Raw genomic sequence first — 27,671 nt, 5'->3', positions numbered from 1 at the left:
GATTTTAGTCTTTTCGGTAGTCTGAATTTTTCTGTCTTTCAAAGTGCAGATTTCTGCTCAGTGATGGTTGTGTTGTCAACTCTATCTGTGTTGGTGTGTGAGCTTAGACACGTGGGAAAGCTATCTTGTGATCTGCTATTTGCTGTTGCTTTTGCCGTAGTTGTGACGTGAGCGCAGTCTTCTAAATGGTGGACCCATTATCTGGAACATTGTTTTAACTCTTGTCTGGTTGTTCCATGTATATGTGCATGCATGTTGTTGCTGTGTGCGTGCAAGTCATTTTTAACTGATGGCGACCCTAAGGCAAACCTATCATAGGACTTTTCTTGGCAAGTTTCTTTAGAGGGGATTGCCCTTGCCATCCTTTGAGGCTGAGAGAGTGTGAGTTGCCCAAGGTCACCCAATGGTTTATTATACTCAAGTGGGGAATTGAACACTGGTCTCCAGAGTCACAATCCAGCTCTCAAACCACTCTACCTCTCTGGCATGTTCATGGATTAACATTTGGATTAGAAGAGCCATTCTGGATCGGACAAAAGGCTGATCCTTCCTAGTCCAGGGCTCTGTTGCCTGCAAGGCCTTCCTAGCCTTGCATCCTTGGCCGGCCTGCCAGCTGGAGGTGAACCCTTTCTGCTTTTGATAGGATGTAATTTTATAGAATATCTTATAATGTAGAATGTATTTTATATTATGTTTACTGATACCGTAAGCCGCCTCGATCCTGTTGGAGAGGCGGGATAAACATAAATAATAATAATAATAATAATTATTATTATTATTATTATTATTATTGACGGGGCACTGCCCCTCATCTCATGCTGGAGGTCCTAAGCATCCATTCCATGCCCATGGAGGTAACAACTGGCAGTACTAACCAATGCCCATCTGCAGCCTCTTCTTTGGTTGAGTGTTTTGATTGTGTATTCCTGCATGGCAGGGGTTGGATTGGATGGCCCTTGTGGTATCTTACAACTCTGTGGTTTGGTTTTATGATTGTATGGATTTGTCTAAGCCCTTCTTTTGCATTCCACAGTTTAACACAATATCCATACCGAAGCTCTCCTAATTCAGCTTTAGTGGCTGGTCCTGGGTTCTGCTGCTATGAAATAAAGAGATGAACACCTCCCCTCACTACTCATCCCTAGCTCCAGGTTGTTTAAATTCTTCATGAGCCCTCAGATGGACACCATGAGGATCTGGGATCTGTTTGTTTTCAATCTGTTACCAGGATCTAGAACTTAATCTCTTATCTATGCTATTTGCCTCGGTTTCCCTGACCCCCTTCTTGGAAATAGCAGCTCAGGGACAGGTTTTCTGCTTTAGGTCTCCTAAACCAAGAAGCGATGCAAAAAAATTCCTTCCGTTTCACCTTTTTATCCTGCCCTGTTCTCCTTTGTCATCCCTTGGTCCAACTACCTCCCTTGTTTCCTGCTTCTGAAATAATTTGTCATTGGGGGTGATAAGCAACTTTAATTGTTCCTAATATTCTCTGATTGTCTGTTTGCTTTTTCTTTTGTGCAAGTCTATATTCCTTCTTGTTCTTATTTGGGCAAGACTTCCAGTTCTTGAAGGCAGCTGCCCTTTTCTCTAACAGATTCCTGCTGCTGACCCCTTGGACTGGGTGACCTTCTCTAAATGTACTATTAAATGACTTCCAATCATTCTGGAAAGATTTAAGACAAACCCCCTCCTCCCTCAGGCTGCTCCTTTCCATTTTCTATGCTCATGCTGAACTGAGAAATGGATGCATTGAATGTTTCAAATATTGCAATGCTAAAAGGCCTCACAAAGTTTCTTGGTACTTGGATGTGAGGGGTGTGTGTGTGTGTGTGTGTGTGTGTGTGTGTGTGTGTGTTGGTGGAAAGGGTGCTGATGTTTTTCAGGCTGAACTTGCAGTGAGGTGGTGGCATCTGAAATCTCAGCTCCATGAACCTATCAAGGCCTGGCCCTCCACAAGTCACACTAGCCTTGGCACATTGCCTCCTGAGCTTGGGAAGCCATGGCACTTGTCAGAAGGCTGGGCAGAAGGGTTGCCAGGTTAGTACCATCCCAGGCTGTGAGATTTCAGAGCCTAAATCAGAAACTAAGGGATGGGCTCTGGGGATTTCATTCAGGTGTGATATAGTATGGTTGCTCTGAGTCGCTCAGAATATATCATTCAAATATGATAAAATAAATCATAACAAAGTAGTGCATGCAGACACAGACTTTCAAGGCAATGCTTTCACCCTGAGATTCCTTCTCCTCACCCAAAGGAATGGAGGTGGTGATCCAGGCCCTAAGACCTGGCAGTCCTGCTGAGAAGGCCAACTATGTGGCCCTCTCCCGCCTCCCTTTCTCCCTTATTTGAGCAAAAGTGATTTGAGAGCCTTGGAGCATATTGGGACATTTCCAAACAGTTTCAAAACAAGATGCTTCTTATAGCTAGGATGGACCAAGTTCAGCTTGTTGTGTGACAGTAAGTGATCCCAAAGTGCATTTGTACCTCTTTTTAACTCCATGGAATTGAGGATAGGTTGCAGCTTTTCTCCATACCTTTTGTGCTTTAAACTTTCATGGTTATAAAGGATGGAGGTTTGAAAAGGGACTGTGAGAGCACTGAGGCAACCAGGGTGGGGTGGGTGGGCTGTTGCTTATAGCAATAGCAAGTATATTTCTATACCGCTTATCAGTGAACTAGCACTCTCTAAGGGGTTTACAGTCTGTGAGCCAATTGCCTCCAACAAGCTGGGGACTCCTTCAAGGATGTGGGTCCATTTATGTGGGATGGAAAGGCCTGTGGGATGGCAGGAGCCATCTTTCAGCCCTAGGAAGCAACAGCTGCACCAGAAGCCAGACCCAGAACTTTGAGGTCCATAGCCCTGCTGGCATGGAGCAAGAAACCCTTCTACAGTGCCAGCCAGCCAGTCACTCAAGGCAGAGACACTGCTTGGGCTGCCTTCTCTCTGAGGCCAACCCTGGTTCTCTGCTCAAAGCTGTTTGGCGGTGGGTGAGCACTAGCAGACCAGTGTGCCCGTTTCTGCAGCATGGTGACATTGGTGCAACTGCGGAGTGCTGCCTGGCAGACCAAGAAGGTGAGGAAGTTGAGATGCCAGGACAAGGCCAAGTGTGGGGCAGTGGGCTGCTAGCCTGCGTTCTCCCTCCTTGTCCAGCCATCCAAAGCCTATTTCCAGAATGGTGATAGCAGCACTTGCACTCTCTCTTTCTCTCACACAGAGCCCCACGAAAGAGGTGTCAGTTGGCCATTTCCATACCCAGAAGTCCTGGAAGGCCTCCTGTTAGAGCTTGTTGTTTTCTAAGTCACTTTAAAAACGCACCACAATACTTTGCATTACAGGTGCACAGACTCCATCAGGCAAGCCGTAGATGAGGTTGTTAGTTTTCAGGGCTTTCTATGAGTCAAAGCCAACTTGATGACGCAAAACACGAACAATAACAATATCTTGCCAAGTCCACACACAGGGATGTGGTGGCACATGAACTGTCCAAAGGAAAAGTGTAATTGGTATGGCATACCCTACAGTCAAGACTTGGTGCACCATTGCACCATCCAGCCTTCTGCCCCCCTTTGTGTGGCAGACAGCCCCCCTTTGTGGGACTTTTTTCATGGATGTTGCCGGTAGCTCTGACCTTAACCCAGGCGTTAAAGCTCTAAATGTTAGGAAGTAAACAAAGTTGGATTTTTGTCATCCTCCAGTTCTCATTCTAATAATTCCCTAATGGAATGGGTGAATCTGTGCCAGCGAGATCACATGGCAGTGCTAATCACGGCCTGTCTCTCTTGGGGTTTTATACTTTTGCAAAAATGGCAATGATGAGCTTGCATGCAAATTGTTGAGAGTGTGACATTGAGCCACTGGTAAGCCAGGGATCATAGAATCAGAGTTGGAAGAGACTCCAAAGGCCATGCATTCCAACCCCTTCTACCATGCAGGGACTCACAATCAAAGCATCCTGACAGATGGCCATTCAGCCTCTGTTTGAAGACCTCCAAAGATGGAGACTCCATCACTCTCCATTGAGGGAGTGTGTTCCACTATTGAACAGCTCTCACTGTCAGGAAGTGCCTCCTAATGTTTAGGTGGACTCTCTTTCATTGCAGCTTGCATCCATTGCTCTATGTCCTATTCTCTGGAGCAGCAGAAAACAAGCTTGCTCCTTCCTCAATGTGACCCCTTCAAATACTTAAACAGGGCTATCATATCATCTCTAAACAGTCTCTTTCCAGGCTAAACCTATCCAGCTTCCTAAGCCACTTCTCATAGTTCTTGGTGGTTTACACATCCTTCACCATTTTGGTGTTCCTCCTTTAGACATGCTCCAGCTTCTCAACATCCTTTTTTAATTGTGGTGCCCAGCACTAGACACAGGATTATTCCAGGTGAGACTTGACCAAAGAAGAATAGGATGGCACTATTACTTCCCTTTATCTAGACACTATGCTTTTATTGATGCAGCCTAGAATCACATTGGCCTGTTTCACTGTCGCATCACACTGTTGATTCGTGTTCAACTTGTAGTCTACTAGGACTCCTAAATCCCTTTGACATGTTGTCTTCTTCCGCCAGGTGTCCCCCATCTTGTATCTATAAATTTAATTTTTTTCTACCTTACATTTCTCCGTGTTGAATTTCATTTTGTTAGCTTTGGCCCAGCTTTCTAGTCTATTCAGGTCATTTTGAATCTTGATCCTGTCCTCTGGAGTATTAGCTATTCCTCCTAATTTGGTGTCATCTGCAAATTTGATAAGTATGCCCCCAATTCTGTCATCCAGGTCATTGATAAAGATGTTGAATAGCTCTGGGCCTAGGACTGAACCCTTTGGCACCTCACTGGTCACTTCTCTCCAAGATGAAGAAGAGGAGCCATTGCTGAGCACCCTTTGCTATGTTGCAAGTGTCTCCCCTAATCCTTGCCGGCCTGATTCCCTTGGACAGGTGGGATTTTTACTTTTGTACGATGTGAATGTTTAGCTGTATTTGTTTTAACTTTCCTAAATGGCCTTGAGTGCCGGAGTGGGTAAAAGGGAAAATATAAATAAATAGCAGTAGCTTGATGGCACAAAGCTCCAGTCGGCTACACCAGGTCAGCTGTGAAAGCAATGATAATACATCGAATTCAAACCATTCTGTCTCTTAGATCTGTGTTTCTTCCCTTCTCGATTCTGCTTTAATCACAATGTTTGCATGGGGTTTATGTGACTTTTTTAAAAAATTGTAAGCCACTATGAGTCCCGGCTTTGGAGTAAAGACGAGGTACAGTTGGCCTTCCACACTTGCAGCTTTGGCTTTTGGAGATTTGATTACTGTATATACTTGACTATAAGTTGACCTCATATATAAGTTGAGGGCAAGTTTTTGGGGCCACAATTATGGATTTTGATATGACCTGTGGATAAGTTGAAGGTAAAACTTAGGGGCATATAATGAAGGATATAAAGGATGAAGTAAAGGAAAACAATGCTAAAGAACTTACAAGGTTGCAGCCATGTGTACTATTTGTACTCATACTGAAGGCTGGATGGCTGAGAGAATAGAAGGGGGTCAGTGCTTCCAGGGCAGATCAAACTCTTGTCTTTCACCATATATATATGGTATTTTAACTGTCATTCATATATATTCCCTCATATATATATATATATATAAAATACAATGCTTCCATTGACCTGTGGATAAGTTGACTCAGGTTTTTTGGGTCTATTTTTTTAACCTAAATTTCTAGACTTATACATGAGTATATACAGTAATTGAGGATTTGATTATTATGTCCTCTCTAGGATTCTGCTGGAAGTTGACCATAGAGTTGTGCTGGAGAATTTAGTAGTTCCTAGTTAAAACGCTTCTCTAGGCATCCGTAGGTCCTCCAGCATGACTCTATGATCCACCTTTGGCAGATGCTAAACACAGAGTCGCACTAGAGGACCTGGGGATTCCTAGAGAGGTGTTCCCTTGGTAAAAAGAATAATGCTTTCATGGGGCTCCAGCACCCCTAACCACGGCAAACGTGGAGAGCCCACCATATAAACATAGGAATAGGACAGAGCAAAATGGTTATCAAGGGAGTGAGGTGGTTGTGGTTAACTCCCCCAGCCTATTCCCTTAAATTAGAGTTCAAAGTCGATCATTCTGCTTATCTTTAATCCATTGTTTCTACTTACTGGGATGTTTGGCTGGCAGACTGCTGGGAATTTCTTTGCATTAAAGTGGAGCATCACCAGGAGACCTGAGTAGGGTCTAAATGGGCCAAAATACTCCAGGAGCAGCCCAAAGGTGTCACACTGAGGAGTGAACAAGCTTGTGTTCTGCTGCTCCAGAGAACAGGACCTGGATGAATGGATGCAAGCTACAGGAAAAGAGATTCCACCTCAACATTAGGAGGAACGTCCTAGGGAGTGTGTTTAACAGTGGAACACACTCCCTTGGAGAGTGTTGGGGTCTCCTTCTTTTGAGGTCATTAAGCAGAGGCTGGATGGTCATCTGTCAGGGATGTTTTGATTTTGAGTTCCTGCATGGCAGAATGGGGTTGGACTGCATGGCCCTTGGGGTCTCTTCCAATTCTTTGATTCTATGAATTATACTTGGCATGCTAGCCTCCTTCCCATGCATGCCTACTTTGGAGGAGGCCCTGCTGAATTCCATGCCTGAGGTTACCATCTCTTTGTGACAGTAGCCACCTTAGGACCAGTCCTGAGTAAAAGACGCCTCTTCCCCTGGCCTCCCACTCAGGTGCTTCTATGCAAAGGATGTTGTACTGCAATGAAAACGGATGCTGAAATTTAATTATTGTACTCTGTGATTTTGCATGTTAGACATATATTATTAAATGGAAGACCTTCACCAGGCATTAGCTGTTAAGTACAGTTATGGAAAAAGAAAGGGGGAAGCAAATCAAAATTCCCTGATGGTTGGTTTATCAGGTTGGTTGTGGGAGGGGGAGTAGGAGAATTAGGACAAGCAAGGCCTGTTTAAAATTCAGCGTTAAAGCTATGCCCTGGTTCTTGTATCGAGGTGCTATTTGTAGTAGTACTATAGAAAAGTAATTAGTCTGCAAACAGATACACTCCTTCTCATGCAACTCTTTTTTCCAACTAATGGGGTATGGTGCTGCAAAGATATTGGTGTAAAATATATTTGGAGCAAAGCAGGGGCTCAGGATGGTTGCAGGTAAGCGCTCTTGGAGCTACCTCACGATGCGCCAGCCTCTCATTTGCACAGCTTTCTTCTCCCAGCTCTGGGGGCACAGCACTCAGCATGAAGGACCACGCTGGCACCCGAGAGAGAGCTGCATTGCTGGCTTCACTTCTAGTGCCAGGAGAACACCTAAGGCAACAAACAAATCCACCTCATTGTCCCATTGCAGAGATGGAGTAGTGTGCATTGTTAAAGTCAATGAGGAACCACCCCAAACGGTGGAAGCAGCAGCATGCGCAGGAGTCAAAGGGTGTCAAACAAGGAGAGGGAACAGCCAGGAGCAGGCAGAGTATATAGAGTCCCCTTTGCTCCAAACTAAGCATATCCAGCTCCCTCAGTTTGCCTAAAAAGGCTTGGGCTAAATGCCTTTGAGTGTCAGGTTCTTTACCTGCTGTGAGAAGGTCCAGAAAGAAGAATTTCCTAAGCAGTGGCTAATGGAGCGAACCAAAGAATCCCAAAAGAAAATCAGCATGTGCTTTATAGACTATAGCAAGGCCTTTGATTGCATCATGAAAGGCTATGGACGGCCCTTAAAGACATGATGAGAGTGCCAACCCATCTGGTAGTCCTGATGAGGAATCTGTACTCAGGACAAGAGGCGACTGTCAGAACAGAACAAGGAGAAACAGAATGGTTCCTAATTGGACAAGAAATCAGACAAGGCTGCATACTTTCACTCTACCTGTTCAACTTATATGCAGAACATATTATAAGAAAAGCAGGATTGGACACAGAAAAAGGAGGAGTGAAAATAGGAGGAAGGAATATCAATAATCTAAGATACGCAGACAACACCATACTACTAGCTGAAAACATCACAGACTTGGAACAACTATTAAGGAAGTTCCAGGAAGAAAGTGCAAAGGCAGGCTTATTGCCGAATATGCTGAACATAAAGAAAACAAAAAATAATGTACACGGATTCAACCTAGATAATGAAGAAATAGAAACAGTAAGAGAATTCCCATATCTGAGATCAAACATTGATAGAAATCGAAACTGCAGTCAGGAAATCAGAAGAAGATTAAGAATGGGAAAAGTGGCTATGAAAGAACTGGAAAAGATTCTAAAAATGCAAAGATAGACAACTGAGCAAAAAAGCTGGAATCCTACAAGCCGTCTTATTCCCTGTTCCCATGGAGGGATGTGAGAGCTGGACAGTTAGGAAAGTGGATAGGAAGAGAATTAATTCATTGGAGATTTGGGGCTGAAGAAGAGTGCTAAGGATCCCTTGGACAACCAAGAGGTCAATCAAATGGGTGCCAGAACAGATCAAACCATAAATCTCTCTGGAAGCCAAGATGACAAGACTGAGGCTGTCATACTTTGGATACATCATGAGAAGAAAGGACTCATTGGAGAAGACCATAATGCTTGGGAAGGTGGAGGACAGCAGAAGGAAAAGAAGGCCACATGCAAGACGGATGGACTCTATTAAGGGAGTTATGGGTCTGAATTTGCAGGACCTGAGCAGAGCAGTGGAGGACAGGGGGTCTTGGAGATGGCTCATCTACAGGGTGGCCATGAGTCGAGATGGACTTGAAGGTGGATAACAACAACAAGAACATGGATGAGAGACCTCCAATCAGTTGCCCTGCTGAGGTTTTGTAAACTCAGAAGTCAGGGCAGCCTTGACTTCTTTAATGGAATCAGGCCCCCGGCCATTCCTCTTTCCCTGTTGCCTTCCACTTTTCTCAGCATGAGTGTCTTTTCTCGTGAGTCATGTTGTCTCATGATATGTCCAAAGTATGATAGCCTCAGTTGAGTCATCTTCGCTTTTAGAGAGAGTTCAGATTTGCTTTGCTCTCAGGCCTATTTATTTGGGATTTTTTAAAAAGAATTGGCAGTCTGCATCTATAGAACTCTCCTCATGGACCACATTTCAAATGAGTTGATCTTCCCATAAGAAAGAACCTCTCCCATTTCTTTTTAGTTTTGCTTCATTAGTTTTTTTCCTAGGTAAGACAAAAGGAGCTTATGCAAAGATGTGACCCATCAAGTAAAATGAATTTCAGGTGCCTGGAGTCACGGCCTTTATGGCTGAGGAGCAAGGTCTAAATACTCTAAATAAATGAAATAAATCATGGCCACTGTTGCAAAACACCACCTGGAAGAATCTTTGCATCCTTTGAAATATTGACAGTTTGGTTTCAGCTTCACAAAGTGCCAAACTTCTTTCCTCTTCAAATGCCATCAGTGCCTCTGAGAGGAGCTTCATGGCCCTTGCAAATGTCAGCTCACGTGATCGCTCAAAGTCAGCCACCAGCCCTTAAGACTTTTAAGTGGATGGAAAACGTGAGGTTGATCTCAAAACTGCTGGTGGGGAAAGCCTCCTGTTCCTTAGGAGAGGAAGCCTGGCACTGCTGCCAGCTAGTCCGGTTGGAAGAGGTTTTGGCTACTGCTCTGTGACCGGTGCAGATCCCCTGTTTTGCAGACATTTGGGCCAATGTTGCCTCTCCTTCTCAGGTTAATACTGCCATTCTGTGGGGTGGTCATCTGTTCCAGGAAAAAAACAACAACCCTGATTTCCTGGACATGCAAAGCAGCCGTCTGCTGAGTCACCCGACTGCTCTGTCTATCCCAATGTTGTCCACTCTGACCAGCAGCCATGGCTCTGTCCTGTCAGCGCAACTGCTGGGGTCCAACAACCACTGTCAGCAACTCCAACGAGTCCTGGGGTTAAATCAGACCCTTGTAGCAGAGCTGGCAATTTCCAGAAGCCAAAGCGTGGCTCCAAAGTCCAAGTTGGGATGACAGCAACTAGATGTCTTCCAGGAACTGCAGCAATGCAGGAACCTCCGGGGACACACAGCAAACCGATGCTATAGCTTCTTCTGATAAACCACCAGAGAAACTAAGACTCCCAAAGTGCTCTTTATTAACAGTGCTATTATACAAAACCAGATCTCTAAAACTCCAAACCATACCAATCCAACTCCTACTTCAAACCCACAAGCTATCCCTTGCAACCCCTGGGCTTATATACTCTCCAGACCATGTGGTCTCCCAAACCCAGTGAGTTCAGGTGTGTAACCATGTCATGTGTCTCCTGTGCAATCCAGACACATGTTTCATCATCCATGGCTATGTGCACTTGGACACTGAAGTGTCCTTGAGCCAATGAGCTTCAGCTGTGCTGATCAGCCTTGCCACTCTGCTGAATGCTCATGGCCAAACACACACATACATCAAGCATTTCCCTGTGTGCTGTGTTTTAACCCTTCAAATCCCTGACATGTTCAGAGCCCTGGCAGGGAAGGATCTTTTCCACCCCATTTCCTGAACTTGGAGGAGCTGGTAGGGCAAGGATGGGTCTTCTGCCTGCAGAACATGGCCATCCTTTGCCACCAGTTGATGCCCTCGGCACCAGAACCTTGCTTGGCTGCCTGGGGGATCCCTCTGGCCTTTGCAAAGGCAGGAGCAGGGCAGCTGTACTCTCTGGAGACTGGTGTCCATGTGCTGGTTGTGACTTTAGTGTCATACCTATCACATGGGCACCTGTCATAGGGTCTAGAAATCATGGCCTGTGAGGAAAGGCTTAAGGAGCTGGGGATGCTTAGCCTGGAGAAGAGATGATTAAGAGGTGACATGGTAGCCCTGTTTAAATATCTGAAGGGAGGTCATATCAAGGATGGAGTAAGATTGTTTTCTGCTGCTATAGAGAATAGGATCGTGATGGTGAACCTATGGCACGCGTGCCGGAAGTGGCACTCCGGGCCGTTTTGCCAGGCACGGGCACTGGGGAAGGAGGAACAGGCACGCGCGTGCCCGTTTCTCCTTCTCCCCGCCATTTTCGGACCTCCCGCTGTCTCTCGGAGACACCAGGAAGGCAGAAAATGGCACTAGAGAGAAGGAGCCAGAGGCATGCGTGTCTGGCTCCTCCTCCCAGCCTTTTCTCAGCCTTCAGCTGCCTATTGGAGACAACTGGAGGCTGGGAAAAGGTCAGGGGGGAGGCAGAGCGACCGGCGCGTGCCAGTTGCTCCTCCCCAGAGACCTTTCCCAGCTTCCAACTGTCTCCAGAAAGACAGCTGGGGTCAGGGAAAGGCCCCTGAGGAGGAGCAATGATGGCGTGCTGGGTCCTGGCCTCCGTCACGGCCCTTCCTGCCCCAGACCTCCCTCCCGAGAGAGAGCTCTGGGGGAGGAAAGGCCATGGGGGAGTCCAGGACGGCGGCGTGCCGACAAACTCCGGAGGACAGTGTGCCATCCTCCGCAGCCCATTTTCCGGCCTCTGACAGCCCCAAAAGGGACCCTCTGAAAAAGGGGGCAGAAGCCCCACCCCTGGAGGGTGGAAGCCCCGCCCCCAGTCCCCATCCTGGGGGTAGAAGCCCAGCCCCCGGCATGCGAACTGTAAGTTTCGCCATCACTGGAATAGGACAAGTAATGGATGCAAGGTACAGGAAAAGAGATTCCACCTTAACATTAGGACGGACATCCTGACAGTAAAAGTTGTTCGACAGTGAAAGACGCTCCCTCGGAGAGATGGTGGCGTCTCCTTCTTTGGAGATCTCTAAACAGAGGCTGGATGGCCATCTGTCAGGGATGCTTTGATTGAGAGTTCCTGCATGGCAGAAGGAGGTTGGACTGGATGGCCCTTAGGGTCTCTTCCAACTCTTTGATTCTATGATTCTATGGCTTTGCATGCTCTGCAATGGTGCACAGCAGGGGAAATGAGCTCCCGGGTGCCTGGCCTAGTGGGATTCGGACTGGAGGCTGTGTGACCTCTTCATCCAGAACAGCTGAGCATTGGTGGTCGCAAGTGGTCTGCAATTGGTGACACAAGCGAGTCCTTTCACCTCTATCAAGCCTTTGTGCACGCGCGCATGCGCGCGCACACACACACACACACACACACACACACTCATCAATTGCACACGTTGGTCTTGTTAAGCACATGCTGGCTGGGCTCTTTGGGGCCTCATTTTGTCTGGAGCCATCTCCTCAGTTGCGTGGGATGCCTGGGCATTTCTCTTGCAGGGTAGTTTCAGTCCAAAGGGGCTTTGTGACGTTTTTGAATTTGCTTTCTTGAATGTGGGGTGAGTTTCCCTGGGCAGCATTCTCTCCATGGCTCCTTCCCTCAGTCCCAGCTCCTGTCTTTTCAGTGGCTTCCCTCTTTGTTCTGTCCTCCCTGTTTCTTCCAGCCCTGCGGTCCAAGAAACTAAGCTTTCGAATGAGGGAGGCAGCCCTCTTCCCAGAGATGTGCTGTCATCTGACATGTCCTTCTCTTCCAGAAAAGAAGAAGCCAAACTCTTGCCTTACCTGACAAGGACTGGAGGAGGGGTAAACTGGGGGCACCTGCCAACATCTGCAGAATAAAGCATGCTGAGCTGTTCAGGGGAGGGAGAACGCTGTCTCCTGATAAATGCTCCGGCTGCTTCCTTGGAAGCTGGCATCCATGCCTGCCTGCTCTCACGTGTCTGTCTGTCTGTCTGTCTGTCTGCAACAGCCCTGCTCCAGGGAAATGCAGAACAGGAGGAGTCCAGAAGAGCAAAAGCAGAGGCACAGGCTGCCTCTGGCCAGTGCCAGATGTGTTTAAGGCCAGACAGGCATTGTATTCCTCTTCCTCTCACCTTGACTGGTGTGAGAAATGCTAGCCAGAGGCCAGAGGGGTGTGTGGCGGCTGGGCCAATGGACTGCTGGGTGGCGATGGAGATACCTGCTCTTTCGTGCTATCCAGTCAGCCATCTGTGTGCAGGAGGTCCTCCATCACGTGCCGGTTCTGTTTCCTTAGAGACAACAGAGAAGGAGGAGAAGGAAGAAGGGGGTCTTTGGATGCCTCTTCAGTGAAGGAAGGCAGAGAGGCAGTTGCTCCCAAGTGTGGAAGGTTTGCAGCCTTTGCTTGCTTCTGGTGCTCTTCCTGCTGCTTTGGGGCTGGTGGCTCTTTGTATGCACTTGGGGGGAGCCGGGGGTTGGGCTTGGAGTTGCTGGCGGTGGCAGGAACCCATCTCTCAACTTCTTGGGATGCTGAGGATGAAAGGACCATCTTTCTCCAGCTGGGATGCTGAGGGATGAAGGAGGTAGAAAAAGCAAGTTGCTGATGCTTTTCGGCCGCTCTCTGGCTCTCAGAGACAGACTGCAACAGCAGATTGGGAGTGGAGGGAGCATGTACTCTGGGCTGAGCTGGGTTGAGATGGGCAACCTCCTCTCCAGCCTTTCCAAGAGCAAAGATGCTTTAAGAATGTCATCTTTTGTGAAGGAGCATTTTCAGCGACTGTTAGCCGGAGGCAGAGAGGGAGGGGGTCAGGCAGCTGGAAATAGTTGTCATGAAAGGCTGTGCAAGGAGAAGCGGATGGGGGCAGATTGAGCCTATTATCTGGCACCGGCTGCCAAGGGAAAGCTTGGGAAATGGCATGTATGCAGAGTCCCAGGAGTCCCAGAGGCTTTCTCTGTACCAACTCCCTAGGCGCATGAATTCCCTCCTCACAGCTGCCACTTGTGACTCCCTGGCTCTCTTTGGCTCTGTGGGCATTTGATAAAGCTGATGGAAGTTTCAATTCCGGTTTGCCTCAAATCCTCCTCCTTTAACAAGGTTAGTGTTTGCTCTTTGACCCTAAATTCCTCTGGTCCTCCGTATCCCCCTTTTTTTCCTGTTTCAGTTTGGAAATGCAGTTGGTCTCCTCTCCGTATGCCTTGTCTGGGGGGATCTGGAAACCCACCAGGTGGGAAATCCAGGTGCACCCAGCTCTTTAAACCTTCTTACATTGTGCTACCCAAAGATGGTAGTCAGGGATGATTTGGATGACTGGCAAAAGGTGGAGTTCTCCTGCCCGCAGTAGTGGAGAGGAGTAAATTAATTTCTCTGGTCCCAGATGGCTTTCCTGAGCTTCTTTTGAGAGAGAGGCAGTGTTTAAGGGATAGCTTCTGGTCCTCCGTGCGTTTCTCTTTTGCCTCCATGAGAGATTATTTGTGCAAGGAAACGGATCCATAAAATAGCCACTGAGAAGTTGTGGAAGCTCAAGGAGCCAAGTGGTGTTTGAAACCTGCCCTAAGTTGCCTTCAAAAAGAGGGGATACAAGGTGTACGTGTGTGTGTGTGTGTCTTGTGAGCTCTCCTACCTTAAAAGGTGTAGGATGTCTCCTCCTTGATCTTGTGGATCTGCAAACCTGCTCTGTCTTCCACGCTGCTGTACGGTTGGCCCACAGCTTGAAAATATTCAAGAATATATAAATTCCAAAAAGCAAACCTTGATTTTGCCATTTTATATAAGGGACTCCATTTTACTACCCCATTGTACATAATGGGACTGGAGCATCCACAGATTTTGGCATCCAAGGAGGTCCGGGAACCAAACCCCAGCAGATACAAAGGGCCCACTGTACTTACGTTAAGGCTGGCAGCCTAGACTCTTGAAATCCATGTGTTTCTTTTTGAGTAAGGTGTTTTCGGACTTGATTTCAAACATCTTGGAACTCTTGAATTCCAACACACCTGCCATTAGATTTCTTGTGTGATGTCTCACTGCCACAATTCACCATCTGTAGAATTAAAACAGCTGTGACCTACAGTTGTTAGTAGAATTGTAGAATGATATACAGTACTTGAAAGGGACCCAGAGGGTCACCTAGTCCACCCCTTTCTCTGTGCAGGAATCCACTGCTAAGGAATCCTAAGAGAGGACATCCAACTTCTGTTTTAAAACTTCCAATGAAGGAAGAATGGCCATCTGTATGGCTACTGGCCTTCATGGCACGATGTTACAAGTACAAACAAGAAGCAGCAGGCTTATATTATACTAAAAACCAACAGAAGGGGGACAACAATAGTTGTAAGTTAACAATGAAATGATCTGACAGAGACGTGTCTATTTATCAAAAAGTATCCATATGTATTATCCACATGGTTTTACATCCCAATCATTAGAGTAATCATATTTACATATGTGGTACTATAATATAACTCTGTGGTTGTATTTGGTAATCAACATCCATATATTCAACTGCAGCAACCCAGTCTCCTCAGTTCCTTTGGGAAATATTTATCCTTGGTGCTTGCAGCAACAGAGCATGAAGATATGATGAGTAGTCTTCCCAGGTAGGACGGCTACCTCCGGAGTACTTTAGGGCCGTTTCAACCTTAGTTGGTCTTCATCAGAAATCTTCATGGTTCATTGTCAGACTACCATTACAAATATAACATAATTCTGGGCATACAAAGTAACAAAAATTAGTACAACCATTAGCAAAAGTAAGGAAGATTAGAGTTTGGAAGAGTTGATCTTTAAACAGAGAGTTCGTGAACATTTAGAAGGAATGCCATAATCACTAAAAGTCAAAATGAAAAGTTTTTTTAAAAAGTCAGAATGGGTTTCAGAGAAACAAATGCTAAACAAATCTTTTTTTGATAAAAAGACCAGCTTGGTAGATGAAAGAAATCCTCTACTTCATCCTGGAGAGAAGTGTCCAGTGGGGTTCTCTCCTGGGCCCAGTTTGCTATTCAACATCTTTATCAATGACTTGGATGACGGAATTGGGGGCACACTTATCAAATTTGCAGATGACACCAAATTAGGAGGAATAGCTAATACTCCGGAGGACAGGATCAAGATCCAAAATGACCTGAATAGACTAGAAAGCTGGGCCAAAGCTAACAAAATGAAATTCAACACAGAGAAATGTAAGGTATTGCACTTAGGGTGGAAAAATAAAATGCACAGATATAAGATGGGTGACACCTGGCTGAATGAAACTACGTGTGAAAGGGATCTAGGAGTCCAAGTAGACCACAAGTTGAACATGAGTGAACAGTGTGATGCGGCAGCTAAAAAGGCCAATGCAATTCTAGTCTGCATCAATAAAAGTATGGTGTCTAGATCAAGAGAAGTAATAGTGCCACTATATTCTGCTTTGGTCAGGCCCCACCTGGAATATTGTGTCCAGTTCTGGGCACCACTACTAACTCACTACTAAAATTTTCTTTAAAGCATCACATTTTAACCAAATCTTTACTATGTATATGGAAATATATTTAGGTTGAGCGTATGATATTGTAATTTGAAGGTATAATTTTAATTTTGCTAGTTGTTGATGTTGCAACTATTAGCATTACACTGAGTGGCATATATGGAAATTATGATTTATGAGTAACATTGGTGCAAAAAAGCATGACTAAGGATTCTGTATGATGTGAAATGGGAGGAGGTCAGTGGGGGTGACACCGTGAGTGACCGCACCGGGTGACACCAACCCCAACAATGTCACTGATAGTACCTGGAACAATAGATGCAAGCTACAGGAAAAGAGATTCCACCTAAACATTAGGAGGAATATCCTGATAGGAGGAACTGTTCGATAGTCAAAGAAGCTGCTGTGTTGGAGAGTGGAGGAGTTTCCTTCTTTGGAGGTTTTTAAACAGAGGCTGGATGGCCCTCTGTCAGAGGTACTTTGATTGTGAGTTCCTGCATGACAGGGGCTTTGACTGGATGGCCAACTCCATGCATCTATGATTCTGAGTGGAGGTGGGGGAAACAGCAATGGCTCCCCATGCCCCCTGAAATTCATCTTTCTGATTACTAAAACTGTGCCGTGAACCAGTGCATTCATTTGGCTCCAAGCCTTATTCTAAAATGTAAGCTGTAGCGGGAAGAGGTTTCTCCTTGCTCATTTTCTTCTTCTTTTATGGCACTGGTTTCCTTCCCCTTTGCAACAGTGATCTCAAAGGTTGGTTGGAGCCAGCATGAAACTGGGAGTTCATCCCACTCCTTCCTCAGTAAAAAGGCAAATAACTGGCAGAGAAGGCTGAGGCGCGTGGATGGTAAGCCAATTCTATTGTGGGGCTCTCTCAGCATTTGTCAAGCTCTGGGAAGTGACTCCAAAAATGATGGGAAATCATATCCCAATCAACTCTTTTGACAATGAAGAAAGGACAACATTACCATTCTTCCGTTGGCTCTGGAAAGCTCATTTAGAGCTTCAGGGAGTGTATTAGAATCCATTCCAGCTCAGAGATAATCAACAAACCATTAACTTTCGGTGCTCAGCTCATCTTTTCCCTTTCTATGCAAAGTTATTGATGGAAATAGGCTGCAGCAGAAGGGGGAATTCAATCTGTGCTGGTGATGCAGAAGCCAAAGAGCAACCCACCTGGCCCCAAGCTTCCTTCGCCTGCGTGCGCAATGTCCTGCTTGCGGCCAGAATTGCCTTTTGAGAGGCTTCGAGGAGGAATGGGACCATTTTAACTCTTCCTTCCAGGTCTTCAAAAGGCCACGACAGTGAACTCCTCTTTCCACACACACCTCATTCTGCAACCTGGGCCTTTGCAGTGGGGGGCAGGGGTCCCCAGCTTTTGAAAGTCACAAATTACCCTCAGAATCATAGACCCTTAAGAGTTGGAAAGGGCTACAAGGGTCACCTAGTCCAACTCCCAGCCATGCAGGAATCGATGTCTAAAGCACTCCTGAGAGATGCTCATCCAACTTCTTATTGAAAGACTTCAATGCATGCTGACTGTGCCGTCCTCCAAGGCAAACAGCCCTTAGAATAGAAAAGTTCTTCTTAAGGTTTAGGTGGAATGTCTTGTAATTTGAATCTGTTGGTTCATGTTCTAGTGTCTGGAACAGCAGAAAAAAGGCTCCTTCCATCTTCTACATAAAACCCCTTCATATATGGTCCACCTCCAGAGAGCAGTTATTAGAATCATAGCATCTTCAGAGTTGGAAGAAACCCCAAGGGCCAACCAGTCCAGTCTCTTTCTGCCATGCAGGAAGACACCATCAAAGCCTTACTTGGGACAGATGGCCATCTCGCCTCTTCTTAAAAATAACCTCCAAAGAAGGAGACTCCACCATCCTCCGAGGCAGCAATGAACAGCACTTACCATCCATGTCCCACTCTCTAGAGCAGTTTGGCTCATCCTCAATATGACATTCCTTCAAATATTTAAACAGGGCTATCATGTCACCCCTTAATATTCTCTTCTCCAAGCTGAAAATACATGATTCCCTAAGCCACTTTTCATAGGGCTTGGTGGTTTCCAGTCCCTTCGCCATTTTGGTCACTCTCCTCTGGACACAGTTTGGTCACTCTCCTCTGGACACAGTTCTAGCTTCTCAACATCCATTTTTGAATTGTGGTGCCCAGAACTGGACACAGTGTTATTCCAGGTGAGTTCTGACCAAAGCAGAATCGAGTGGCACCAATACTTCCCTCAATCTAGATATTATACTCTTGTTGATGAAGGCTAGAATTGTCTTGACCTTTTCAGCTGCCACATCACACTACTGATTTATGTTCAGCTTGTGATCTACTGGGACTCCGTTGTCAAGCCAAGTCTCCCCCATCCTATATCTGTGCATTTCATTTTTCTTGCTTAGAAGTAGTACCTTACATTTCCCACTCTTGATGTTCATTTGTTAGTTTTTATTTCTATATTGTTGAAAACAATCCCATTTTGTCAGTACAGCAGGTTGCCCTCCTGTCTTTTTTCAGGCTCCCTCTGTGAGCAAGCTCAAGGCAGCTTTTGCTAAGTTGGTCCCTTCTGGTGTGAGCGAACCCTGGAAATAGGGGCCCCCATGAATGATTGGCCTTGAATGCCCAAGTGGGTTTAGAAATACGAGGGCGCAGACACAAGTGTGCAGGCAAGATTGTCTTGGTAGTCATGTCCGCCCCCTCCTTGCAATCTCCAGCTGGACTCTGCCAATCCTGGCCCAACAGATCACCTTCGGACCGATTCCTCTGTCCATGGCCTTTCTCCACTGATGACTGCAGCAGGTCAGTATGGGAAGAGTGTTTTGGCCAGTCATCACAACATCCAGTGCCTTTTCTCTCTGGCTTCTGGAACGGGCAGCCAGCTGCTTCCAGATACTTGCGTTCATAGAATCATTATTATTATTATTATTATTATTATTATTATTATTATTAACCTTTATTTATAAAGCGCTGTAAATTTACACAGCGCTGTACATACAATCTTTTTAATTGGACAGTTCCCTGCCCTCAGGCTTACAATCTAAAAAGACACGACGCAAAAGGAGAAGGGAAAGGTGGTGGGGAAGGGGCCTGTCTAGTAAGATAATACATATAAAATACATAGCAATGCAGGAAATGATTCAATAGAACAGACAACCAAAGAACAACAAAAAGCAAGTGACAATTATGCAATGCCTGGGAAGGCTTCTCTGAACAGGATGGTCTTCAGCTCCGTTTTGAATCATAGAATCCTAGAGTTGGAAGAGACCGCAAGGGCCCTGATCCAGTCCAACCCCCTTCTGCCATGCAGGAAATCCAAATCAAAGCATCCCTGACAGATGGCCATCCAGCCTCTGTTTAAAGACCTCCAAGGAAGGAGACTCTATCACCCTCCGAGGAAGGAGTGTGTTCCACAGTCGAACAGCCCTTACTCTCAGGAAGTTCCTCCTAATGTTCAGGTGGAATCTCTTTTCCTGCAGCTTGCATCCATTGTTCCGGGTTCTGTTCTCTGGAGCAGCAGAAAACAAGCTTGCTCCCTCTTCAATATGACATCCCTTCAAATATTTAAACAGGGCGATCATATCACCTCTTAACCTTCTTTTCTCCAGGCTAAACATCACCAGCTCCCTAAGTCGTTCCTCATAGGGCATGGTTTCCAGACCTTTCACCATTTTATTCACCCTCCTTTGGAAACCCTCCAGTTTCTCAATGTCCTTTTTAATTGTGGTGCCCAGAACTGGACACAATATTCCAGGTGGGGCCTGACCAGAGCAGAATACAGTGGCACTATGACTTCCCTTGATCTAGACACTATACTTCTAGTGATGCAGCCTAAAATCGCATTGGCCTTGTTAGCTGCCGCATCACACTGTTGACTCATATTCTACTTATGGTCTACTTGGACTCCTAGATCCCTTTCACACGTAGTTTCATTCAACCAGGTGTCCCCAATCCTATATTTGTGCATTTTATTTTTGAATGTTGATCCTCTCCTCTGGAGTATTAGCTACTCCTCCTAATTTGGTGTCATCTGCAAATTTGATAAGTATGCTCCCAATTCTGTCATCCAGGTCATTGATAAAGATGTTGAATAGCCCTGGGCCCAGGACAGAGCCCCACTGGACACCCCACTGGTCACTTCTCTCCAGGATGAAAAGGAGCCATGGCTGAGCACCCTTTGGGTTCGGCCGGTCAACCAATTACAGATCCATGTAACAGTTCCTTTGTCTAGCCCACAATTTACAAGCTTGTTTGCCAGAATATCATGGGGAACCTTGTCAAAGGCCTTACTGAAATCAAGATATACTATATCCACAGCATTCCCTTCATCTACCAATCTGGTCATTTTATCAAAGAAGGAGATCAGATTTGTCTGGCATGACTTCTTTCTCTGAAACCCATCTTGACTTTTTGTGATGATGGCATTGCCTTCTAGATGTTCACAGACTCTCTGTTTAATGATCTGCTCCAGAATCTTTCCTGGGATTGATCTCAGACTAACTGGACGATAATTGTTGGGATCCTCTTTTTTCCCCTTTTTGAAGATGGGGATAACGTTTGCCCTCCTCCATTCTGCTGGGATCTCTCCTGTTCTCCAGGAGTCCTCAAAGACTATTATTGTCAATGGCTCCGATATGACATTCGCCAGTTCTTTTAATATCCTTGGATGGAGTTCATCTGGTCCCGGAGACTTAAATTCATTTAGATTAACTAGGTATTCCTCTACTATCTCTTTACTTATTCTGAGCTGAAATTCCCCTATTCTGTCCTCTGCTCCATTATCCTCAGGTTGAGCCCCTTTTCCTTTTCTGAGAAGACGGAGGCAAAGAAGGTGTTGAGTAATTCTGCCTTTTCTCTGTCTTCTGTTAGCATTTTGCCATCTTCTCCACGCAGTGAACCTACCGTTTCCTTCTTCTTCCTTTTGCTGCGGACATATCCAAAAAAGCCCTTTTTGTTCTTCTTAACCTCTCTGGAAAGACTGAGTTCATTCTGCGCTTGAGCTTTTCTGACTTTACCCTACAAATGTCTGCTATTTCTTTGAATTCCTCTTTTTCCATTTCTTATACATCTTCCGTTTCAAACTCAGCTCCGTTGAAAGTTCCTTAGTCATCCATCCTGGTTTCTTGAGACTTCTCCCGTTTTTCTTTCTCACTGGAACTGTTTGAAATTGTGCCTTCAGTATCTCCCTTTTGAGAAAGTCCCATCCGTCCTGAACTCCTTTATCTTTTAGTATTTCTGACCATGGAATTGCCCTCAATACTTCTCTAAGTTTACTGAAATCCGCTCTCCTAAAGTCTAGGATGCGTGTCTGACTATGCCTGGCTTTTCCTTTCCACTGTATTACAAACTCCAGGAGAACGTGGTCACTTCCACCTAATGATCCCACCACTTGCACCCCATTAACTAAGTCATCCTTGTTGGTTAGGATCAGATCTAAAATAGCTGACCCCCTTGTTGCCTCTTCCACCTTTTGAACAATGAAATTGTCTTCCAGACAAGTGAGGAATTTGCTAGACCTTGAGGATTTTGCTGAGTTTGACTTCCATCAAATATCAGGATAGTTGAAGTCGCCCATCACTACTACATCTCTCTGTTGCTGCGAGCCCTTGCATAATGCTGCTGTCTTTGTGCTGTGGGGCCTAAGAGGGAGTGTGTTGTAGTGCTATATGTTGCAGGGTTGTAGTTACTGACCCCTAATGCTAGCCTGCCTTGGAAGGTGGTAGGTTTTCCTTCATGGAAGATTTTGAAAGAGAAGTTGGATAGCTGTCTCTTGAGAGTGCTTGAGCTATGGACTCTTGTGGTCATGAGATTGGAGCAGATGACCCCTTGGGATCTTGCCCATCAGCTTCCTTCCTTTCCCATCCTTGCTTAAAGACCACCTGCCTCTTATCATATGACTGTTTGTGGCTGTAATCTGTGTGGAGAAATGTTACTTCCATTGTGAAGTCGAAGGCTTTCATGGCCGGCATCCATAGTTTTTTATGGGTTTTTCGGACTCTGTGAATGCCATGTTCTAGAAGCGTTTCTTCCTGACGTTTTCTTCCTTCCTCTGAAGATGCCAGATGCCTCAGATGCTGGCAAAACGTCAGGAAGAAAATCTTCTAGAACATGTCATTCACAGAGCCTGAAAAACCCACCAAAAACTATGTTACTTCCATGTTACTTCCAGCAAGCACCAGACAGCATACCTTTGAAAACCTGTTGCAGGAGATCCCAAATAAAAGGGTGCTCTTGCTCTCTGTTTTTTCCTAATAATATTTTTCTGGCTGGGAATTCAATTTTCCAAGTTCAGCATGAAACAGGGGAGGAAATGCCATAGTTTTCTCTAGCACTGCTTTTAAGGACACATGGGAATTGTAGTCCCATCAGAGAGAGTTTTCCAGGCTCTGCTTTGAACAGCAAATAGTCTGCAGTAGCTTCTCCTAAGTGTCTAGCGACGGGAGGCTGAGAACTCGCGTTATTTTCAAGACAGTGCTCTTGCCCCAGGATTCCTCCAGCTTGCTCTGAAGACCAGAGAAGAGAGGCCAGGCCCAGAGGTCTGGGAGCCCTGTATTTCTCCCTTTCCCCTGTGGTCTTCTGAACAAGTGAAGATGTGGCCTTGGAAAGCCAGGTCATTTGCAAAAGTGAGTGGCCCACCAGTGAAGCTGACCATTTGAATGTCTGGCTTTGAGCCACTGCTGATGCTGCCTTATGTTTTGTGTCATTGTGCTTTGCTCTCAGAAATCTCTGGACCTAGGCCACTCCCAGCCTGGCAGCCCTACCAAGGAATGTGCTCAGTGCTGGGGGAGCCATAAAGCCCTGGTTGCCTGGCCTTTTAGCCAGATGGTCATCTTTCAATTCCCTTCTCTTCTCCCCTCCATCCGCCTTGGTTATCAGGCTAAGTGGGGATTTAAAAAGGAAATTGGGAGGGCAGTTGTATTTATAGACCTGGAGTGGCTTGGTGATAATATCCCATCATTAAGAGTGATTAATAAGCCAAGGGTTGAAAACGGGTATTCAGATGAAAATGGGCCCGGTCCTTTGCCTTCTTTATCAGGTATCGCTATGCACTGGCGTCCAGGGTATTCGTCTGATGCATTCTTGGCCCCGGATCTAAGGGGCTGAGCCCAGGTTTAAACAAAATAAACAAACAGATAAATAAACTTGTGTTTGTGGGAGGGGGCTTCTTTTCTGCTCATGCAAAGGTAGGCCACAGTCAGGGTTTGAGGGCCACATTGACCTTAGAAGCCACCCCAAATTGAAACTCGTTTCCCCCCAAATGCTTCCTTGCGGATCAGGCCATTGTGCCAGGAGGTACCAGGATCTGTAGGCTGACCTTCCTGTTCACCAGCAGAGACAGAAAGAGAGAGACTAGCATAACAGGAGCAGTCTACCTGCCCCTTCCATCCCCAGCAAAACCTCCACTTGCTCCTGGCTGGTTTCACAGACAAGTTCCCTGTAGATAATTGGGCCTCTATCACCAGACATATGGGGTTTGGAGTCTTTGTTATATCCAGTGTCCGAGAACGGGTTGATTTGTGTTAGTGAATTTGTTAGATACTTTTTCCCTTTATTTGGGGCTGGGAAGAGAGATGTAGGTTGAAAACAGACCAAGGGAACAATTTTTTCTTCTGCTGCTCACCTGCTGGCACGGTTTTGCTAGTTAATGGGAAGCTTACATTTGCACACTCTGGATTTCTTTGTTGTTTCTGCAGCAGATGACCCCTGGGAATCTATCTTCCATTGGACTTGCTGGTGGGGGTGGGGTGCGTCCCAGCCCCACTCCCCCCATAGAAAAAATGAAATGCATAGATATAGGATGGCTTAAGGAGACTTATACATGTGAAAGGGATCTAGGAGTCCAAGGTGACCACCCGTTGAACACGAGTCAACAATGCAATACAGCAGCTGAAAAGGTCAATGCAATTTTAGGCTGCATCAATAGAAGTATAGTGTCTAGAATAGATCGAGGGAAGTTATAGTGCCATTCTATTCTGCTTTGGCCAGGCCTCACCTCAAATAATACTGTGTCCAGTTCTGGGCCCCACAATCCAAAAAGGATGTTGACAGATTGGAGTGTGTTCAAAGGAGGGCCATCAAAATGGTGAAGGGCCTGGAAACCATGAAGCCCTATGGGGAGAGACTTGGGGAGCTGGGGAGGTTTAGCCTGGAGAAGAGAAGGTTAAGAGGTGATATAACAGCCCTGTTTAAATATTTGAAGGGGTGTCACATTGAGGAGGGAGCAAGCTTGCATTCTGCTGCTCCAGAGAATAATGATAATGATAATAATAATGATAATAATAATATAGTTTATTTATACCTCCCGCCTCTCCCAAGGATCGAGGCGAGATTACAACCTTAAAAGACCCTTAGTACAATTGACAATCAATACAACAATAAAATACTAACACTGAATTTTCCAAGAAGTCCTATTAGTTCTCGTCCATTAGCCAGCCATCAGAGTCCGGGAAGAGCAGTCGTCATAACCTTTTTATATGGAAGTCAGTGGATAAACCCGCCGGAAGAGATCCGCTTTGAGTGCCTTCTTCAAGGTGTTGGAATTATCACTTTTTTGAGAATTGCTAGAAACTCAGGAAAGTGGGAGAGATTGTTGAATCTCTCTAGCAGAGCAAACACAGAGGAATATGAGCGAGCAGGAAAGCTAGGTCCACCATGTCTCCCAGTCCCACGTGTCCCCAATAAAACACAGTCACTTGGTTAAAGTGAATAATAAAACAAGTTTACTTACAAAAATATGTAGTATGAAGTAACACACAGGTCTAGCTTCATGTTGCAGAAAAATAGGTTACGTACATCTTAGAAAAGGGAGGCATCTTCTCCTGAGAAGGAGAGGGCAAGAGAGAGAGAATGCTCTTGGGTAAACAGGAAATGGAGGAGGGCTGTGAGTAAACAATAAACTACCATAGACATGCATTACTAGAAGGTCTCAGCATGAGAAGTTGCTATCTCCCAACAAAAGGCCTCTAAGGAGCAACTGATTCAAGCTCCAGGAAAAGAGATTCCACCTCAACCTTAGGAAACACTTTCTGGCAGTAAGAGCTGTTTGACAGTGGAACACACTCCTTCCTCGGAGCATAGTGGACTCTCCCTCCTTGGAGGTCTTTAAACAGGGGCTGGATGGCCATCTGTCAATGGGGATGCTTTGATGGAGAGTTCCTGCATGGCAGAAGAAGGGGGTTGGACTGGGTGGCCATTCTTGGGGTCTCTTCCATGTCTATGATTCTATGATTCATGTAGTCAGGAGTGAGGAATTAGATTGCTGGCCAGGGATATTGGGGTAGAATTAGTTTGGGAGCCAGTTTTTCCCCTTGGCTCTGAGCGGTGCTGGACCTCATCAGCAGAAGGACTGGAATGTCTATATGCTGCCCACCACTTCCCACCTCATTTCCCACGCATAAAGCTTAGCATGTGGCACTAACATGCACCAAACTTCAACACCAGAGGAACTCTTGGGGACAGGGCCGTAGCTAGGGGAGGGCAGGCGGGGCAAGGCCCTGGGGCCCCCAGTCAAAGGGGGCCCCGCGCCGCCCTCCCTCACCTCTTCCCTGCATGGCCCGCCCAGCCTCTACCTCCCAACAACAGGGAAGTCAGGAAGACTCGAGTCGTGGCCATGTGGGGCCTGAGGGGGAGGTGCCAGGCTGGCAAAAGGGAGCTCTGGAGGAGAGGGAGGGACGAGAGGCTTCATCAGGCTGCATCCACACTGGAGAAATAACCGGGTTTTTGGCAGCACTTTAACTCTTTTTCTGGCTCAAAACTATGGAACTCTGGGAGTTGGAGCATGCTGTGGGGCCCAGATATCAAGGCTTGAGTGTTTTCCTGGCTCAAAGCTATGGAACTCTGGGAGTTGGAGCATGCTGTGGGGCCCAGATATCAAGGCTTGAGTATTTTCCTGGCTCAAAGCTATGGAACTCTGGGAGTTGGAGCATGCTGTGGGGCCAGCTATCAAGGCTTGAGTGTTTTCCTGGCTCAAAAGCTATGGAACTTCTGGGAGTTGGAGCATGCTGTGGGGCGCCCAGATATCCAAGGCTTGCGTTATTCCTGGCTCAAAGCTATGGAATTCTGGGAGTTGGAGCATGTTGTGGGGCCCCAGATATCAAGGCTTGAGTGTTTTCCTGGCTCAAAGCTATGGAACTCTGGGAGTTGGAGCATGTGTGGGGCCCAGATATCAAGGCTTGAGTGTTTTTCCTGGCTCAAAGCTATGGAACTCTGGGAGTTGGAGGCATGTTGTGGGGCCCAGATATCAGGCTTGAGTGTTTTCGTGGCTCAAAGTGGAACTCTGGGAGTTGGAGCATGCTGTGGGGCCCAGATATCAAGGCTTGAGTGTTTTCCTGGCTCAAAGCTATGGAACTCTGGGAGTTGGAGCATGTTGTGGGGCCCAGATATCAAGGCTTGAGTGTTTTTCTGGCTCAAGGCTATGGAATTCTGGGAGTTGACATATGTTGTGGGGTGGGGCCCAGAGCTCAAAGCTTAACTCTTTTCTGGCCTCCTTTTATAGGACACGTTCTACATTGCAGAGTTCTACCCAGAAGGAATTTCAAAACATCCTCATTTTTTGTAAGATGAGCAGATGTCCTCCTTTTCTAGGATGTGTCCTATGTTTCAACTTTCTGGCCAGGAGGAATGTCAAAATGTCTTCCATTTTTGCTATGATGACCACATGTCCTCCTTTATCCAGGACACGGCCTACATTTCAGCCCTGTCCAGGAGCAATGTCAAAATGTCCTCCATTTTAGCAGGGTGACCAGACGGCGTCCTTTATCCAGGACATGTCCTACATTTCCCCCCAGGAGGAATTTCAAAACATCCTGGTTTGTTCAGAGTTTGCCTTTGCCAGTGTTTCCTTGAGGCTGAGAGTGTGTGACTTACATGCCTAGTGGGTTTTCTTGCTTTGTTCAGAGAGTCTGCCTTTGGTGACTTGGGTGTGTGCGAGTGTGCGCCTTCAAGAGGTTTTCTTGGGAGGTTTGTTCAGAGAGGGTTTGACTTTGCCATCCTCTGAGGCTGAGGGAGTGTGACTTGCCCCAAGGTTTTCTTGGAAGATTTGTTCAGAGGGAATTTCTCTTCACCTTCCCTTAAGGCTGAGAGAGTGTGACCCAAGCCCAGTGAGTTTTTTATGCCCAAAGAAGGGATCGACCCTTGGTTCTCCTCCACCGCTGCCTCCTGCCACACTTCCTCAGATGCATTTAGCCTCAGAGGTGCTCCAAAATCTCTATGTCTTTGAATTCTTACATTATTATTATTATTAACTGAAAGAAAGAAGTTGACAGCATGAGCTTTCCTAAAGTCTGCTTCTTCAGATGCATTTAGTCTCAGAGGTGCAACAAGATCTCCACAATATAAGCACTTATATTACTTTTTTTAAAAAAATTAATGTTTTTGGATTTTAGTTGGTTATGTCCTCCATTTTTCTTAAATGTCCTATATTTTGGGGTAAATCTTGTCCTACGTTTTGGGGTAAATTTTATACTACATTTTTCCTACATTTTGTCCCAGTTTGGTGGTAGAAAATTATGACAACTGAGCCACGACATGCGGCTCCTTTATCCACTGCAACAGAGGCAGCATAAGCACTCTGGAGAGGTGC

The 27,671-nt window shown here is 46.1% G+C and overlaps 1 protein-coding gene across 1 annotated transcript in view; it reads left to right on the top strand.

The window, feature by feature from the left end:
- The window catches only part of LOC121919786 (dystrobrevin beta-like), a 206,651-nt gene that overhangs the window by 73,790 nt on the left and 105,190 nt on the right, over positions 1-27,671 (top strand).

Source organism: Sceloporus undulatus, chromosome 1 (assembly GCF_019175285.1).
Source record: "Sceloporus undulatus isolate JIND9_A2432 ecotype Alabama chromosome 1, SceUnd_v1.1, whole genome shotgun sequence".
NCBI classification, from domain to species: Eukaryota; Metazoa; Chordata; class Lepidosauria; order Squamata; family Phrynosomatidae; genus Sceloporus; species Sceloporus undulatus.
The sequence above is the reverse complement of the archived record's forward strand: the minus strand, read 5'-3'. Positions and strand labels throughout refer to the sequence as shown.